Source organism: Humulus lupulus, chromosome 3, assembly GCF_963169125.1.
Source record: "Humulus lupulus chromosome 3, drHumLupu1.1, whole genome shotgun sequence".
NCBI lineage: Eukaryota > Viridiplantae > Streptophyta > Magnoliopsida > Rosales > Cannabaceae > Humulus > Humulus lupulus.
This window is the reverse complement of record NC_084795.1, coordinates 232,727,348-232,746,940: the sequence shown is the minus strand read 5'-3', so window position 1 is coordinate 232,746,940 and position 19,593 is coordinate 232,727,348.

Here is a 19,593-nt window from a genome sequence, read left to right as displayed (position 1 = left end):
TTCAAGGGTTTTTCTAAGATTTCCACACCGTTGACCAACTTAACTTAAAACACCAAAAGTTCACATGGACTGAGAAGTGTGAAGAAAGCTTTCAGACTATGAAGGATAAGTTGACCTCTTCACTGATCCTTTGTGTTCCTAGAGAGGGCGAGAAGTTTGTGGTGTTTTGTGATACATCAAAGAACGGCTTAGGATGCATGTTGATGCAGAATGGGAAATTGGCAGCCTACGCTTCAGGACAGCTCAAGGACTACGAACTGAGATACCCTACCCATGATCTTGAATTAATAGTAGTGGTGTTTGCACTAAAAATATAGAGGCACCTCCTTTATGGAGATAAGTGTGAGATATACACCGATCATGAAAGTCTAAAATACTTCTTCACTCAGAATGAGTTGAATATAAGGCAATGGAGGTGGTTATAATTAGTAAAGGAATATGATTGTTAAATTTTATACCACCCAGGCAAGGCCAATGTGGTGGCAGATGCATTTAGTAGACGAGGACATGGAAGTGTCTCAACAATAAGTACAATAGAGACACCTTTGCAGAAAGAAATTATTAACGTTGGTATTGAGTTACTAACAGGAGGCCTTGCAAACCTCACATCTGTGTGCCTAACAATGATGAGATAAAGGAAAGTATTATGGAAGAGGCGCATACAACGCCCTATTCCTTACATCCAGGGTTGACTAAGATGTGCCAAGTCCTTAAAGCAATGTATTGGTGGCCTGAAATGAAGAAAGATGTTGTTGAGTTTGTTGCTAGATGTTTGACATGTCAGCAAGTGAAAGCTGAACACCAAAAACCAGTAGGGCTACTTCAACCACTTTATGTTATGGAATGGAATGGGAAGACATAGCAATGGATTTTGTGGTAGGATTACCTAGGACCACTAAACAACATGATTTAGGTTGGGTAATAGTAGACCGGCTCACTAAGTCTGCCTATTTCCTGTCGGTTAAGACCACCTACTCGAAAGATCAGTACGTAAAATTGTTTGTTAGCGAGATAGTGAGACTTCATGGGGTTCCAAAGTCGATTATGTCTGACAGAGGGTTAGTGTTCACATAAAACTTTTGGAAGGGATTGCAGAAAGCTATGGGTACAAAGTTGAAGTTCAGTACAACTTTTCATCCCCAGACCGATGGGCAATCTGAGAGGACTATTCAGATTCTAGAAGATATGTTGAGATGTTGTGTGTTTGACTTTTCAGAGTCTTGGAGTCGATACTTACCCCTGATGGTGCTCTCCTATAAAAATAGTTATCAATCCACTATTGGGATGGATCCCTATGAGATGCTTTATGTTCGCAAATGTAGATCTCCCTTGCACTTGGATGAGGTTGGAGAAAACATATTTTAAGCCCTAAGGCTGTTAGGGAAGCCAGTGAGGCGATGGAGAAAATTCACCAAAGGATTCTTACTGCTCAAAGTATGCAGAAGAGCTATGCGGACCTTAAGAGAAGGGACATCAAGTTTTCAGTTGGTGAGTTTGTGTTCTTGAGAGTCTCGCCAATGAAAGGTGTTATGCGTTTTGGGAAGAAAGGGAAATTGAGCCTGAGATTTATAGGTCCATTTGAGATCTTGTACATAGTTGGGCAAGTTGCGCACTATTTAGCACTGCCCCCATAACTAGCTGAAACGCATAACATCTTTCACATCTCGATGTTGCGTAAGTACATGTTGGAATCCTCTTATGTTATGAGTTATGAACCGTTACAGGTGAAGCAGGATTTGAGTTACGATGAATAGCCAGAGCGAATCATCGAAAAGGGAATCAAGGAACTGAGATCCAAAAGGATTCCATTAGTTCAGGTCTTGTGGAAGAATAGTACAGAGAGAGAGAGAGAGAGGCAACATGAGAGCTGGAGGAAGACATGAGAGAAAGATACCTTCAGTTATTTGGTCAGAAAGAATTTCGAGAAGAAATTTCGTGTATGGAGGGTATATTGTAGCACCAAATTTCTTTAATTGTTGTTTATATTAAATTAATTGTTAATTGTTAAGTGTTAGAATTTTATTTTAAAATATTTTAATTGTTTGGTAGTAATTATGTGAAATGAAATTTAATTGTATTATTTAATTGTTTTGTTTTGTGAAATTGTTATGGGATTTGATTGTGTGCTCCAAGGTCCATGGTTAGTAGAAATGCACCTTAGCACTTGTGTGTGTGCATGTACATGGTATGCATGGTGAGCATGCATTAGTTTCCATGCATAGTAATTTTATTCTCAATTTATTATTTATTTTATTAATTAAGAAAAGGGAATAATAAGAGATGTGAAATAGGAATATTTTAGAAGAGATTTATGCATGAAAACTAGAATAGAGAGGGAGAGAGTGGGCGTGAGGAATAAGAGGGAAATAGGAAAGGATTTTTCTCTCATTTTTTTCTTTATTTAATGTAGAAATATTTGAATTGTGGTCATTAGTTGTCTTCTAGCTATTTTTGGTAAGTTAAATTGGGAAAAATGTAATGTGAGAGTGTGTGTGAGTGTGTATGCCATCCAAAGAAAGAGAGAGAGTGGAAGGTGTGTACGTGTGAAAGGGAGAGAGGGAGTGCTTGAAGTTTCCATTTTAGGTTGTCTTGGTTGTCATGTCTATCCTTGGCTATTAATGCAAAGGATTGAGGAGTTAAAATGGGAGTAATTATCTTTTTCTTTCCTTCCTTTCATTTGTGTTAGACCTTAGGGTTTTTATAAGAAAAACAGAAGGTTGGAGAGGCTATTTGGAAGGGGTTGGCTGTTGTGTAAGAGAGGAAGGGAGAGAGAGAGTACGTGAGCTAGAGAAAGAAATAAGGAAAGGGAAGAAGGAGGAGAACAAGGCTAGGGTTTGAAATTGCTAGGAATGTCTTGAATTGGTTTTGGTTTCGATTCTTAAGTCTACTCCTTCTCCTCAATTCTAAGTGTTTGTTTTCTTTCTTTTCTTTATGGTGTTCGCAAATCATAGGTGCCAAAATGTTGATTAACTTTGTGGGTTTTGATTTATATCAAAGGAGGTAGTGGATCTCTAGCCTTATTGTTATTTTGTTGTTATTTTTATTCTTGTTATGCTTGATTGTTAGTTGTTGTTTTGATTTTTGTTCTCCTATATGTGTTGATGATTGTTCTCCATGTCTTTATTTTTATCAAATCTATAGAACACATGCTAGGATTGTACATGTGGTTTTATGGAGGAGTGTGGTATGGGCATGCATTAGTGCATATATAAGCATGTGTGTGTTCTTTTACAAGCATGAGGAATTAAGATAAAGATAATTGGATATGGTGGAGTGTATATAATATTTAGTTGTATTATATAAAGATATGTGATGTTTGTTTTTATTTTAATTGATTTTCTATGAACTGGTTAATGTTATTGGAAATAGGAACATGTTAGGGTTTCATGAAAATCTTTAAGAGTTTTGATTTTTATTCTTGAAAGATTAATATGGGCTTATTGTTGTTCTTTAGAACATGATGTTTTGGAAAATGTTATGCCACATATTCAGCCTAGGTGTGTGTTATCCCTAAAAAATACGAGGATGACGTGGCGAATGAGAATGTGGCACGTGACATAACAAATCAGGGGAAAACGACAAATTATTGAGAAAAGACAGACGCTAGATAAAAAAGATAGGTCCAGGACCTATAGGGAAGTCAACCAAGCCTAAATCTCCTAATGGTGGTCGGCCTAACCCCTACCCCTAGGGGTAATCGGCCTAAGCAGAACCAAAAGCCCTAGGGGTGGTCAGCCCCACTATGCCCAAGGACCCCTAGGGGTAGTCGGCTTGACCCCAACCCCTAGGGTGGTCACCTAGAGGATCAACAGGCGTAGCACCCAAGCTTAGGTCATTGGGCCTAGCACCTAAGTCTCATATACCAACTGAGACTTAACATCTTCCCAAAGGTTTCTATCGTGCATTATCCACCATGATCTAGAGAAACAACGAGAAGACCAACGATCTCATAATCATGGGGAGGTGGACACGTATCTCCACTACCTGATAATCATGTACCAAACAATAATCCCAGTATTAGTGGTCATGTAATAACCCCTGGGTATTATAAATAAAGGACCTAGGGATTCATTTCAAGGGATTGCTTTTTCTGGAATTTTCGAGATTTGAAGAACATTTGGGAAGAAATTCAGGGCAAATCAGAAACGAGTGAATACTTTTGTTCATCAGTGTAATTGTCGAGTGACTCAATACTAAAAGCTAAGTGGATTAGGTTATTACTGTTCATTATAACAGGGCTGAACCACTATAAAATTTCTGTGTGTTTACTTAAGATAATCGTACTCTGTCATTTATTCTATTTATTTCGTTCAAAAGGTGTCATATACTTTACATACGACCATTGGCCAATTTCACAGATCAACATTTTGGTGCTTTCATCGAGAGTACGAAATCAAGAAACACACTTTCATCATTTATACGATGCCTCCAAAATCCAGTCAGACCAAGAAGACTACTCCCAGGGATTCCACCTCCCAGGATTCCATAGATCTCGTTAACGAACCTCAAGTGGAGGTTGGAAATCAACCTGATGCGGAAGATCCATAGGACGCTCACCAGGAGAAGATGGCGCAATTTCTGGTGAGGCAGGAGGCCTTTGCTAGAGAAATTTCCCTTCAGAGGGCGACTATGGAACGTCAATGACAGGAGATAGATGAGCAGGTCCAAAGAATGATCCAGAGGGAGTAAGAGGCTAACTGAAGACACCAAGAGGTTGTTGTGGCCTTGGAGGTGGCTACTCAGTTAGCCCGAGCTAATGTTGAAGCTACTGCTCAGGCGGTGAGGGAGGCTCAGGTCAAATCAACAGGAATGCGAGACAACAGTTATAGAGAGTCCCAGGGGAGGAGTAGGACCCCAAGGACACTCTCAGAACCACTTTCCTAGAGATAGGATGAAGAGGCACAGTCCAAGACTGCCTCCTCCATGACCAAGAAGAATAACACTTCATCTCGGAGTAGAAGTATTACTAACATGAAGGCCCCCTCCCAGGGGGACAGATGAAACAACGCAAGAGACGGTGGTCAAACATCTGAAATGCGTGACATGAATGGAAATGGCCGCTCAAAGTCTCAAAGTCATGTAGGAGGAGAGGCTCGAGGACAAGGTTGCACCGACAGAGGCAAGGCGGACCTACCACCCCTACACCCTCAGTCTCGCAAGGGAAAGGAACTGATGAATAACACCAATATTGTGTTCGATAGGCTGGGGAAAGATGCGCAACCTTAGGATTTGAAGGAGGTCATCAACAGGAGGACTAGCACTCAGGAGGGGGTACTAGGGACATATACCCCACCTGGAGCAGCAATCCCACCAGTAATGCAGGCGCAAATAGCTGCACTCATTATGGCTGTTCAGGGTCTAACAATGAAATCTTCAAATATCGAGCTGGCTCATAGAAGTGGGAGTCCTTTCAGTACCAAGATCCAAGTTGCCCAACCACCACCAAAATACAAGACCCCAAAACTTCCTACATACATTGGAAAGGAGGACCCAGTACGACACATTGGGAAGATTGAGGATCAGATGGAGCTACTTGGTGTGGAGCATGATTATAGGTGCAGGGTATTCCATACCATACTCTCTGACTCAGGTCTGGAATGGTATTGGAAATTCAAACCTGGATCCATCACTTCTTGGGAGCAGTTCAGGAGGGAATTCTACAAGGTCTTCAATGCCGAGCAAATATGTAATGACCCAACTACTCTAGACTTTTGGACCATTAACGAAAACTATACATACTAATCCTTAATAAAACTTACAAGTGAAAATACCATAACTTTATTAAGAAACTTGTAAAAATAAGAGTTAAACTTACATAAAATATAAAGTAGGATATGGGATCCCATTGTTTTAAAACCAAAACATGACATAATTAAAAAGAGATTTACATAATAAAATGCGGAAAAATACATGTAAAAACCATAAGAAACAAACTACATCCTCGAATCGAAACGCTCGGCTCTTGAATCCATTCCGCCTCATAAGAAACATAAAAACATAACATAACACTTATATCATACACATACTATAATGGCCATTATTACTTGGGGTCCCATAGACTAAACAAGTCATATGCCCATTAGATTAGTGTGGAAATAAATAAAATAATACCAATGAACTAGAGTGTGGAAATACCTTGAAGACTTGTAAGAACAATCTAAACCTTGAACCGAAATGCTATAAAACATTACTTTACAAGTGTTTGATAAGTTTATGATGATCAAGCTTATGATTCCCAACCCAAGTGTTTACACTCTCACACTCACCTAGCAACTTGCAGCCTCTGAACTTAGAGTAATAGGTGAATAATGGCTGGGTACTAGGTCCTATTTATAGAGTTTAGGAATGAAAAGATCTCATTTAACTTGAATAAAAATAATGGCTTTTTAAGTGAAAATAATTTGAATTATCGTTCAGCAGAGGCTGAAGACTCGTTCAGAAAGGTGCTGGACTTATCAAGAGGTTGAAGGTTTGAATGGAAAACGATTTCAAAAACTTTCAAAATATGCTGAGAGGGGCGATATATCGCCCCCTGTAGGCGATATATCACCTGGGACAGTATGCCCGAGGCAATCGTGTAACGTTTCGTGTTTTCCGTATCTTCGTGCTGCGATATATCGCCCCCTATAGCTGCGATATATCGGCATACACTGATTATTTAAACACGAAATTACACATTTTTAGCTTAATTTAAATTGAGTAAACAGCCTTGACTAAGCCTTCCAACGTTTTCAAAGCTGCTGACTGACCCTAGGGTATTCAAACTTTACCCTTAATAAATTTAATCCTCAAAATACTTAATCAATAATAACCCATACATAGCATGTGCTATAATCCTATTGGTTCTTATTTAAACCTTATAGTATACTAAATATTATCCTCAATATCAGTCATGTTAATCAAACCTTAGGTTAAAATTAATATTCTTAAACTATAGTTTAAACTTAGAAAATTTACAAGTACTACTATGAGTGTCCAAATAAATCCCGGTCTGAACCAAAAATCCAGTCATAAAGATAATACTACTATTACTATTATACTACTATCTAACTTAGCTAAGTAAAGTTCTTGGACTCTACAAAATACAACCAGTTTATGCAAATCAGTTAGCCAACATCAAGCAAGGTAAAGATGAATCTCTGAAAGACTACATTCAAATATTCATGAGAGAGGCAAACCAAGAGTCCATGGTAGGAGATGAAGGAAAGTTCGTTGCCATCTCGGCAGGAATAATTTATCGTAGTCCCTTGTGGGATAGTATACACAGGAACCCTATCAACACCTTGCAAGAGTTCCTGGACCAAGCCGACAAATACATGAAGCTAGATGACGCTATCATGAAGTAAGAAAAAGGCATAAACCATCCGACCACTGTCAAGGCAGATATGAACGGCACAAAACCTCATGGCGGTAGTGGGGGCAGCAGTAAGAAAAGGAATACCTCAGGGACCGAGCAGGGTGGAGAAAAGAAAGCTAAGTCAGCACCATCCAACAAACAATCTAAGCATCGACCCTATTAGCCCAAGTTCACCAAGTATACCGTCCTGACTACATCAAGGGCTGAGATTTACTTGGCAACATACCTGGAGGTACCATACCGAAAGCCACCACCCTTGCGTTCAGAAGGATAGAGGGACAAGAATAAGTTTTGTCGTTTCCATAATGATTATGGACACGACACAAATGAGTGCAAACAATTGAAGGATGAGATAGAGTTTCCTCTCCGATTAGGAAAACTCTCGAGGTATCGAGGTAAGACCAAAACCCCAAGCAAGAATCTAGAATTCTGAAGGCAGAGAAGTCCACCACGGGAGCCGACAGCTATAGACTTCACACTAGATACCATATGTGGAGGGCCCCACAAAGCAGGCAACAGTAACAATGCTCATGAGCGATATGCAAGGACCCTCAGACATGAAGTAGGTGAGTCTTCCCAGTTTATGGTAGTCGAGGAGCGGTCTCCAAAAAATCCAAAGTATGAAAGTGAAACTCTCACTTTTACAAAGGATGACGCCATGCATGTGAGGTACCCCCACAATGACCCTCTAGTCCTTACCATTCAAATCGCCAATGCCAGAGTGAAAAGATGCTTGGTGGATACGGGAAGCTCAGTAGATATCATCTACTAATTATCCCTAGAGAAGATGAAGAGCATGGTTAAGGACCTGACACCATGTTCCCAAGTGATATATGGGTTCACGGGAGAATGCCTAGCACCAACAGGAACAATCTGACTATCGGTCACGGTGGGGGATGCCCCTAGGCATGAGACTATGATTGTAACGCCCTACTTCCATAGAGCCGTTACTAAGTGAGTTTTAAACATGCTTTTAACTCGCTAATCGAGGTTTTAAGGCAAACGTGTAATCAAATCATAAACAGAGTCATAAACTTTGAAAAGAATTCCATTTACTGAATATCATAAAACATTTGACATTTGGGATCCCAAAATGCTGTTTATAAATATTAACAACTCAAAATATATTTAAAGCCGACTAAACGACAAAATAGGGTTCTTTACAAACAACTTCCAAAAATACCCCTGGCCGTGGCAACTAGGCAAAACAGACATGTACGCGCCGCCTCACACTCTCCATACTCATGGTCGGTTGAATTTCTCTTTGCCCTTACCTGCACCACAAAGCACCCGTAAGCCGAAGCCCAACAAGAAAACTCCACATAGATATACAACATATGCATATAAACCACTCAGCATTCAACAAATTTGCCAACCGGCTAAACATATACGGCCTAGCCATCCCAGGCGCTTTACCAGGCCCTGGGTTGCGTCTTCACCGTAAGGATATCCCAGGTATCCTTTAGGGTCTAACCCTGGCAACTCGCACTCTGCGTGCTAGACGCTGCTCCCGGCCCCTTGCCGCTCTTGGCCTTCGCCGTTCCCGGCCCTTGCCGATCACTCACATAATTAAAACACAACATAATTAAAACATAACTTAAACATATATTAATACAGTCAATGGGCTACACCCAACACATAATCATATAGGGTCGTGCCCTGCAACACAACCATGGGGCCTTGCCCTGCTCTGTGGGTACAATAGTTTTCTTACCTGTGTCCTGAGCTTCTTGAGAACTGAACCCTTGAGCAAGGTCCTCTAATCCGAGCCTCACCGAGAACCTAGTCACAACACATAAATAGCACCCCCATTACTAACCAATTTAAAAAAACATCTCTCGAAACCAATCCTGAGCTCTTGGAACCTCCTGGATCCCCACACAAGGTGACGGAAGCGCCCCCCGAGCCCCCTGGGTAAAAGCCTAAAAACTGAATTTTCCCTTTGCCCAGAAATGGCCTAGCGCCGCGGTGCCCTCCAATGAGGGCCGCAGTGCCCAGAAGGGCTCCCATCCCCTGAAGCTGCCTAGCATCGTGGCGCAGAAGAACAGGGTCGCGGCGCCCCTTCGCAAACCCAGAAATCTGGGTTTCTCCCAAAGTTTTCCCCGAGCCAAAACACTCCTAAACCAATACCAATGCATACCTAAGTCCCAAATTCAATTCAAACCCCCCAAATAAACCATCTAACAACTCAAAAACATCATCAACCAGCTCAAACACACAATCAAACCTACAATTCATAATTTGGTTTAAAACTTCAAAAACTTAAACCAAGCCTTTCAAAACTTAAACCTCCCTTTGAAAATCTTAAACCATACCAGATAAAGACTTTCAAATATGCATGGAATTCATACCTCAAGATGAAATTCGACCTTGAGCCACCACCAAATCCACTTCCAAGCTTGACACCCTTTCATTCTCTAGCTGAATTCTACAATTGCTAAGCCAAAACCCAACTTTCAATATTCAACCTAACCTCCAAAATCAAACTTACAAGGAACTAAAATTCAGAGATGATGCCTTACCTCTGGACAAATCTTGGCCTAAGCTTGACTCTATCCGCCCCAAACTCAGCTTGAACTCCTTCTTTGATCTCAAGAAACTCAACTCCAATCTCAGCCCTAGATCCCTTCTTCCTTTCCTTCTTGCTTCTTCTCAAACATTCAGCAGAATTCTTGAATTTGTCTAAGTGTAGAAAAAACGTGAATGACTATCCTTCAGCCAAGGTTATCCCTTTCTAAGGCCTAATTACCCAACTACCCTCATTTCTATTTTAGTCTCTAACTAACCCTCAAGGCACTTTAGTCCTTTCCTTAATCCTTTGCAAAAATACCACTTTCACACTTAAAGTAACTATCCTCAAGAGTTACCTATAGTTACCCAAGTTACTAAAATACCATTAACCATTTATTATAAGTCCCCAACTAAATTTATAATAATCCCGAGAAACCCCGAGACTCCTCACGAGTCGAGTATAAAATCTCGTTGTGACTTTAAGCGGAATAGCTCTCTAGGACCGTCTCAGAACGTGCATCACAAATATATCACCATTATATCGAAAATATCACATATATTACATTTATGCCCTCAACGGGCTAAAATTATCAAATTTCCCCTAACAATCAAACGGGGCCCACATGCATAATTAATTGCCTAAACATGCACTCTAGTCACATATTCATTAAATTCACATAATTTAACACAGTATCACAATTATTGCCCTCCAGGCATACTAATCAAGGCTCCAAGCCTTATTAGCAAACTTGGGTCGCTAGAGTGATGACAGAGATCTTGATGGTGAATTGCTCATCGGCTTACAATGTAGTGCTCGAGAGACCCCTCCTGCTGGCGTTACACGCAGTAGTATCTATCTGGCATCTATCTTTGAATTCCCCACCAGTGCAGGGCAAGGATACCTACAGGGTAACCAAAGGGAGGCATGAGAATGCTATAATGCGTCAGTGGTCAAGGCAAAGAAAGGACCATGTGTAAAACACATGATAGTAACCTGATGTGAAGAGAATGAAGGAACGGATGAGGTTGTCAACACGGAAGTTGACGTTGAAAGAAACACTCTACTGGAGATAGGGGCTCCTTTTAACGAGGATTTGTTATTATAGCAAGTTTTTCAAAGCGAGGGAAACGACATCGATCCTCGCTTTGGGGATGACGTCATGGGGGTAGGACTAGTCAAAGATCTTGACGAAGTCCTACTAGATGAGGAGGACCCAACTAGAGTAATCAAAGTCAGGAAGGAGTTAAAGGTGGAAATTAAAGCAAGGTTGGTGGAATTTTTGAAGAAAAACTAGGAGGTCTTTCCCCGGTCACATGAGTACATGGTTGGAATTTATCCATCCGTGATAAGTCATGTCCTCAATATAGACAAGAAATACACAATAGTGCAACAAAAAAGGAGACTGCTTGACAAAGATCAATCTCAAGCATTGAAGGAGGAAGTCGAGCGGCTCAATGAAAACAGTTTTATAAGGGAGGCCTACTACCCTGATTGGGTATCAAACCGCATCCTGGTCCCAAAGCCAAACAGGAAGTGGAGAACATGCATGGACTTCACAGATCTGAACAAAGCCTGCCCCAAAGACTGCTTCCCACTACCCAAAATAGACCAACTGGTCAATGCAATGGCACGACATGAAATACTCTCATTCATGGATGCGTATTCTAGGTATAATCAAATAAGTATGCACCCTCTTGACGAGGAACATACCAACTTCTGGATAGACAAGGGATTGTACTGTTATAAGGTGATGACATTCGACTTAAAGAACACAGGAGCCACCTACCATCGTTCAGTGAATGGCATGTTCTGAGACTTGATCGACAAAAATATGGAGGGATACGTCGATGACATGTTGATCAAGTCCAAAGAAGCTGGAGGGCATGTTCAAGAATTGGAGGAATGCTTTACAATACTTCGAAAGTATAGCATGAAGTTAAACCCTCTCAAGTGCTCATTTGGAGTTGGTTCTGGTAAGTTTCTCAGATACATAGTCAATTCACGTGGAATCAAGGCTAACCCCAAGAAGATCAAAGCATTGATCGACATGAAGTCACCCACCACAATCAAAGAAGTGCAAAGCTTAACCGGGAGAGTAGCTGACCTCAATAGGTTCATATCAATGTCTATGGACAAGTGTATCCCTTTCTTTAACTTACTAAGGTGCAGCAAGAAGGTCCAATGGACCGAGGAATATGAGGAAACTTTCCAAGCCCTAAAGGAGCACCTCGCCCAACCTCCAGTCCTAGTGAAGCCAATATATGGTGAAGTACTATTCATCTATTTGGCAATCACCGAGCATGCAATCAATGCTACTTTGGTAAAGGAAGAGAACAGGGTACAACACCCTGTATACTATATCAGTAAAAGGCTGGTAGGTGCAGAGTTCAGGTATCCCCTTCTTGAAAAGCTAGCCTACTGTTTAGTAATCGCCTCTCGAAAGCTATGTCAATATTTCCAAGCTTACTCGATCCGAGTCCTGACCAATCAACCGATGAGACAAGTTCTTCAGAAACCAGAGGCCTCAAAACGATTACTCAAGTGGGCAGTGGAACTAGGATAGTTTGATATCACTTATCATTCGAGGATGGTGATAAAAGAACAAGCATTGGCAGACTTCATAGTCGAAGGCTCCAACCTTGAACACCTTTCCTAACAATTGGGGAATGGAGATATCCAGAAGGAAAGAGATACTCCTGTATGGAAGCTATATGTCGATGGAGCATCTAATGAGCACAACTCAGGCATAGGAATCATACTGATCACTCTGGAGAATCATTGAACCCATTGCGCTCTCAGATTTGGATTCAACGCTTCAAACAACGAGGCTGAGTAGGAGGCATTAATAGCAGGATTACGCTTATGTTGGGATGTACATGCACAGTCCCTGGAGATATTCAGCGATTCCCATCTAGTGGTGTACCAGGTACTGGGGGAGTATCAAGCCAAGGGACTTAGGATGGTGCAGTACCTAAACAAGGTGAAGGACTTATTGGCACAGTTCAAGAAATACTCACTTATACAAGTCCCAAGAGAGCAAAATGCCAATGTCGATGCCTTAGCCAAGCTTGCCAGTGAAAAAGATGCAGACACCCTAAATGTCATTCCCATCGAATACTTGGCGGAAAGAAGCATAATTGAGCAGGAGGCACTACCTGTTGAGTTAGGAGATACATGGATAACCCCTATTATTAACCATCTCAACCAAGGAGTAGTACCTAGCGATCGGAACAAAGCAATAAAGTTGGTGAGACAAGCTGCGTGATATATGATAGTCGAAGGGGGTACTGTACCGACGAGGGTAATCCCTACCACTGCTAAGGTGCATTACACCCGACCAGTCAAAGCTGTTAATGATCGAGGTACACAAGGGATTATGTGGAGATCACCCTGGGGGACAGAGCCTATCAAAGAAAATCCTAAGATAAGGATACTTTTGGCTGACGATGAATGAAGACTCGATGGAGTATGTAAGAAGATGCCACAAGTGCCAAATGTTCTCCAAGATACCCCGAGCGACACCTAACAAATTAACACAGATGAAAATCCCTTGGCCCTTTCCTATATGGGGGATTGACCTAATCGGAAAGCTACCTACGGGAAGGGGAGGAGTCCAATTTGCTATTGTAGCCGTGGACTACTTCACCAAATTTACTGAGTCAGAACGGATCGCCACCATAACCTTAAAGAAAGTCTTAGACTTTGTGTTGAAGAATATCATATGTTGACTTGGCCTACCAAGGAAGATAGTCTCAGACAATGGGACTCAATTCGACAGTGATATGTTCACAAAGACAGCGACTTTTGTATGAGGCATGAAATCACAAAGAGTTTTTCCTCGGTAGCACACCCACAAGCTAATGGCCAAGTAGAAGCAATGAAGAAGACTATCAAAGACACTCTAAAGAAACACTTTTAACAAGCCAAAGGAGCCTGGCCAGAATTACTTACGGAGGTCCTATTGTCACATCGAACGACGGCACAAACGGCGACAAGGAATTCGCCATTCTCTTTGGCATTTGGGTATGAAGCCATATTACCAGTTGAACTCACTCCCCCACCACATAGACGGGAGACATACGATCAGGGGAGGAACCATCAACTATAGAAGAATCACTCAATTTAATCGAAGAAATACGAGAAAAGGCAAGTCTCAGAGTAGAACCACATCAACAAATAGTGGCCAGATACTTCAACTCCAGAGTGAAAGATCAAAAAATTCCAAGTTGGAGACTTAGTACTCAGGAGGGTGTTCCTAAACACTAAGGACAGTACAGCAGATACTAGGACCTAACCTGGGAAGGGCCATACCTTGTGGAGGAGGTGATCCCACCAGGGACGTACGAGATAGCTCGACTGAATGGAGAACTAATAAAAAAAACTACTAGAATGGCGAACACCTCTGTCGGTACTATCAATGAAGTTGTTCAGCAGCAACACAAGTTTTAATTTTCAAATGTATTATTTTCGAATTATCTATGTAACAGCCATTGTGCTTCAATGAATGAATTTAATTTCATAAGTTTCTCTTAGTTCTTTAAATTTCTTTCAACGAGGGACTTGTCCTTTGTACCTGTCAACCCCATCGGATCATGTTCGATCTTGGTTCGTGAGGAGCCTATCGACCCATACGATCCTAAAGAGAGACAGGTCCTAGGACCTTGTCACCAAACTATTTGATCATGTTCGATCCTGGTTCTTGAGAAACCTATCGGCCCACACGATCAACAAGAGAGTCAGGTCCTAGGACCTTGTTGCCAAATTAATGGATCATGTTTGATCTTGGTTCTTGAGGAGCCTATCGACCCATAAGATCCAAATAGGAGACTAATCCGAGGACCTTGTCACCAAAATATTTGATCACGTTCGATTCTGGTTCTTGAGGAACCTATCGACCTACACGATCAACAAGAGAGACAGGTCCTAGGACCTTGTCGCCAAATTAATGGATCATGTTCGATCTTGGTTCATGAGGAGCCTATCGATCCATACGATCCAAACAAGAGACAGGTCCTCGGACCTTGTCGCTAAATTTATTGATCACGTTCGATCCATGTTCTTGAGGAACCTATCGACCCATACGATCAAGAAAAGAGACTGGTCTGAGGACCAGCCGTCATTATGTGATCACGTTCGATCCTTGTTCTTGAGAAACCTATTGACCCTTATGATAAAAAAAACAAGAGATTGGTCCGAAGACCAGTCTCCACCATCGATTCATAATCGAATCTTGTGCTTGAGGGACCGATTGATAATTTGATCTAAGACTCGTTACAGGCTCGATTAGCCCATCTAGACCCGGTTGGTCCAACTTAGACACTTCTGTCTACAATCATTATAGCGAGTACACGAGAGATTATGTAGATCGTGATCGACACTTGCTACACAATATGCATCTGTGTATAGGTATCATTACTACTAAGTATGAAACCATCGCTCGACTACCAATGAGGGACAAGCATTTGCTTCTTGCATCATTGGGTGAAAAGGATAGTATTATGTGTCTAAATGCTCGAAGCAAGGCATGGTCAAGTGACAAGTGACCAAGGCTTTTAAACCTATGATCACTTGGGTGGCATATAGTACATACTGATCAGGTTATACACAAGAAATGAGGGTGTGACCTTAACTACTAAGCAAGCTCAAGTTTTTCTAGGACATTTGTTCAACGTCTATTCTGAAAGTGAAAAAAACAAAAACAAAAAAGGCATTGGTAGGGAGATTCCTAGCCATGTCCCTTGTGGGGTGGTCAGCCAGTCCATCAACCCTATAGGGTGGTCAGCCTATCAAAACCCTATAGGCATCGCTACGTATAATCTTCGATTTTATCTATAAAAACAAACAAATGGTACCAGAGCCATCTTCACATATATATATTGAATCTGTGTGGGTTTAGTTTTATGCATTTATTTATTTATGATGAATGAATGGATGGCTTAATATGATTGAATGCATGGGAATGTTGAATCGTTAATTGTATGGTGTTTTTGGGTTAGGATTTTTTTATGATTAGATCATTATGTAAGCCACTAAGGGGCATAGGATTTATGAAATTTTATTTGATTTTTGAAATCATAAAATTGTAATTCCGATCACACAAAGTCAAAACGGAGCCCGGGATTCAGAATTCAGTCACCGTTCCTCCAAGGCCATCCTCCGAGCCGCTACCGAGGACATCGTACGGACGTCCGTACGGTTCCGTACAGTGGGCCCCAACAGCACTTTTAAGTGCCACATGTCCCTGTCTTACTGGTCCAGATATTTTTTTTTTTTTCTGAAATTAATCTGTTATTTTTTAAAAATTTTAAAATGTTAAATATCCTATTTGTTAGAAATTTGATATTTAAATAATGAGATATTTTTGTTATCCTAACAAACTTTTTTGAATATCTTATTTCAAAATTTAATTTTAAAAATAACAGATTTTATTAAATTTATTTCTGTTTTAATTAGTGGAAAATAAAATTATGATTATTTAAAAGTTTTGTTTTATTTAATCAAGATAATTAGAAAATTATTTTCTTATTATTATTATGGACCAACGACACATATCCTACCAAAAGTAAAGTGAAGAAGCCCGATGGAGATCTAGGCGATTTTTATTTTATTTTAATTTTATAAAGAGGTTGTAAAATAGAAATACCTAAAAGCACCTAGTTCAACCTTTATTGTTTATTTATTTAAATAATTTATTTCATGTGAATGATAATATGTTCATGCATTTTGTGTCATACATAAAAAACCCACACAGTTATTATCATGCATCTCATTGGTAGAAACATGATTATTAGGATTGTCCTATATGTTTATATGATTTGTTTTGCGAAACCAATTGCATATAAATTACTTAGTTTTATTCTTTGAAAACTTGGTAAAATATCACTCCGTTTTTTTTAAGTCTTTATGACTTAATTTCTTTAAACTGACTTTATTTTAAAATTGAGTTTTAGTAAAGTTTAGATGAATATAATTGGTAATTTAAAATTGGATGTGGACCTAGAAACATGCTTTCTTACCAATTTTAATTATGTTCATAAAGTTTAAAGAATCTATAATTAATTTGGAATTAATTAGGTTAAAAACACTTATTTCAAAATAGTGAGTGGGAGAGGGTTGATAACTCAACATAACCCATGGTCTCCATTATTAATATAACACCGTGAGATATGAATAGCGTCTCGCTACAGATTTGTTTCCGTCCCCCTAAGGAAGGTGCCTAGACATGTCAATAGCAAGGTTATATTTCTTACAAAGATAGGAACTAATGATGTATTTTAGGTTTGACCAACCATAAGGCAACGTGATCTAAGTTAAGTCATGAACTCTGAAATAATGGGTTACACTCACAAAGTTATGATTAAGCTTTTGCAGTGGATAATCATAACTTGACCAAACTAAGCGGTACTTTAATGTTTAAAAGAGAAAATAATGAGTTATTTTAAGTTTTAAACAATAAAGATAAGAATGTCTTATAAATTCTCTAAGATTAATTTGACCGACCCTAAGGCGGCACTTTAATTGTTAGAATGTTTTATCGTGGAAATTAAACTTTATTTTATGTGTTTTAATTGTGCTCATGCATCACGTTTAATTTCTGAAACTTTTATATTTATTTTTCTAAATATAATAATATTTGTATTTTTTTTATTTTATTAAGAAAATATCTATCTCTGGTAATCCAATCACTACTTTAATCGCACAAGAAAAATTAACTGGTGATAACTTCACAAAATGAAAATCAAATATGAATCTGTTGTTAGTTAGCGAAAACCACAAGTTTGTCGTAAATGAGGAATGTCCTGAAGAACCTGACGCAACTGCCCCGAAACATATTCGAGACAAATATGATGCATGAATTCAATCCAATAACAAAGCTAAGTGCTATATGCTTGTAAGCATGAGTGATGTCTTACGAACAAACCATGAATCTATGGAAACTGCTTTTGAGATACTGGAATCTCTTAATGAAATGTTTGGGCGCCCATGTGATCAAAGTCATCATGAGGCTACTAGAACCTACATGCATGCTAAGATGAAGAAAGGTCAATCTGTGCGTGAGCATGTCTTGAACATGATCAGTGTACTCCATGAAGCTGAGACGCACGGAGCAGTCATGGATGAAAAGACACAAGTAAGCATTATACTTGAGTCTTTAACTCCTTCTTTTTCTACATTCACAACAAATTATGTCATGAACAAATTAGAATTTAACTTGACACAATTGTTGAATGAATTACAAACTTTTGAGTCTTTGAACAAGACAATCTCAAGTCAGGCTGAAGCAAATGTTGTTGAAGCCAAACCATCTTCTTCTAAGAAGAAAAGGAAAAGCAATAACAATGACTTCAAACCTAAAAAGGACAATCCAAAAAAGACAAAGAAGTCATCCAAGGCACCTGAGAACAAAAAGAAAAATGACCCCAAACAAAAGGCACCCAAAGGAAAGTGTTTCCATTGTAATGTCGACGGTCATTGGAAGAGAAACTGTCCAAAGTATCTCGCCGAGTTGAAAGAGAAAAAGAAAAGTAAATTAGATTTACTTGTACTCGAAGCTTGTATGGTGGAACATGATAAATCATCATGGATAGTTGATTCTGGTTCCACTAACCATGTTTGTTCTTATTTGCAGATGCTTGAGTCCGCAAAGCAGTTGGAGCAAGGAGAGATGATTTTGAGAGTGGGAAGTGGAGCACTTGTTTAAGCTAAAGCATGTGGAACAGTCCGTTTAAATTTTAAGAACAATTTTCTGGTTTTAAATAATGTTCTCTTTATTCCTGAAATTACTAGAAACATTATTTCTTTATCTTTGTTACATGAACACAAATTTGGCATTTCTTTTTATAATAATGTGATTTTTATTTCAAAGAATGCAAACAATATTTGTAACACCCCAAGTTGCTAATAAGGTTTAAGACCTTGTTTAAGCATGCCTGGAGGGCAAGAAGTAAATTGACATAATATTATATGAATTTGAGTGAATATGTGATTAGAATGCATGATTAGGTTGTATACAGATGCATGTGAGCCCCGTTTGTATGTTAAGGGTAAACTGGTAATTTTAGCCCGTTGAGGGCATAAATGTGATAATTGTATTATGTGATTTGTGCTATGTGAGTGTGGTGTTTTTATTGTGATGAACGCGTCGAGACGGTCCTAGTGAGCTAATTAGTCTAAAAGTCACAACGGGATTTTGTACCCGGCTCGGGAGGAGCCTAGGGGTACTTTAGGAATTTTGTAAGTTGAATTGAGAACTAAAGGTTATAGTTATTGGCGACTGAGTAACCTGTGTAACCGTTTGTAACTACTTTGAGTAACAAGTTTTAGATGGAAAATGGTAGAATTGAAATAGAAGTGAAAGGACAAGAGTGCCCTTGAAGGTTTAGTTAGGAAGGATTATTAGGAAGGGGGAAAATGGTCTTTTGGCAAGGGATTTAGACAATTTTCAGCTGGGTTTTTGGGGTACACGGTTTGGGCATTGGGTCATTTGATGGTTTTGATAAAAATTGAAGAGAAGAAAAACTAGAAGAAAGAAAAAGCTAGGGCAAGAAGAAGAAAAAGAAGAAGAAGTGTAGAAGGGGCCGAAGTGGGAGTTTAGGAGGAGATCAAGGTAGCTTTTGGGTGAATTCTCCACTTGAGGTAAGGATTTTATGCACATTTAAGTTTGGTTTCTGTTTTGATTTGAGAAATCTAAAGCATGAGTTAAGCATTTTAAAGTTTTGGTTTG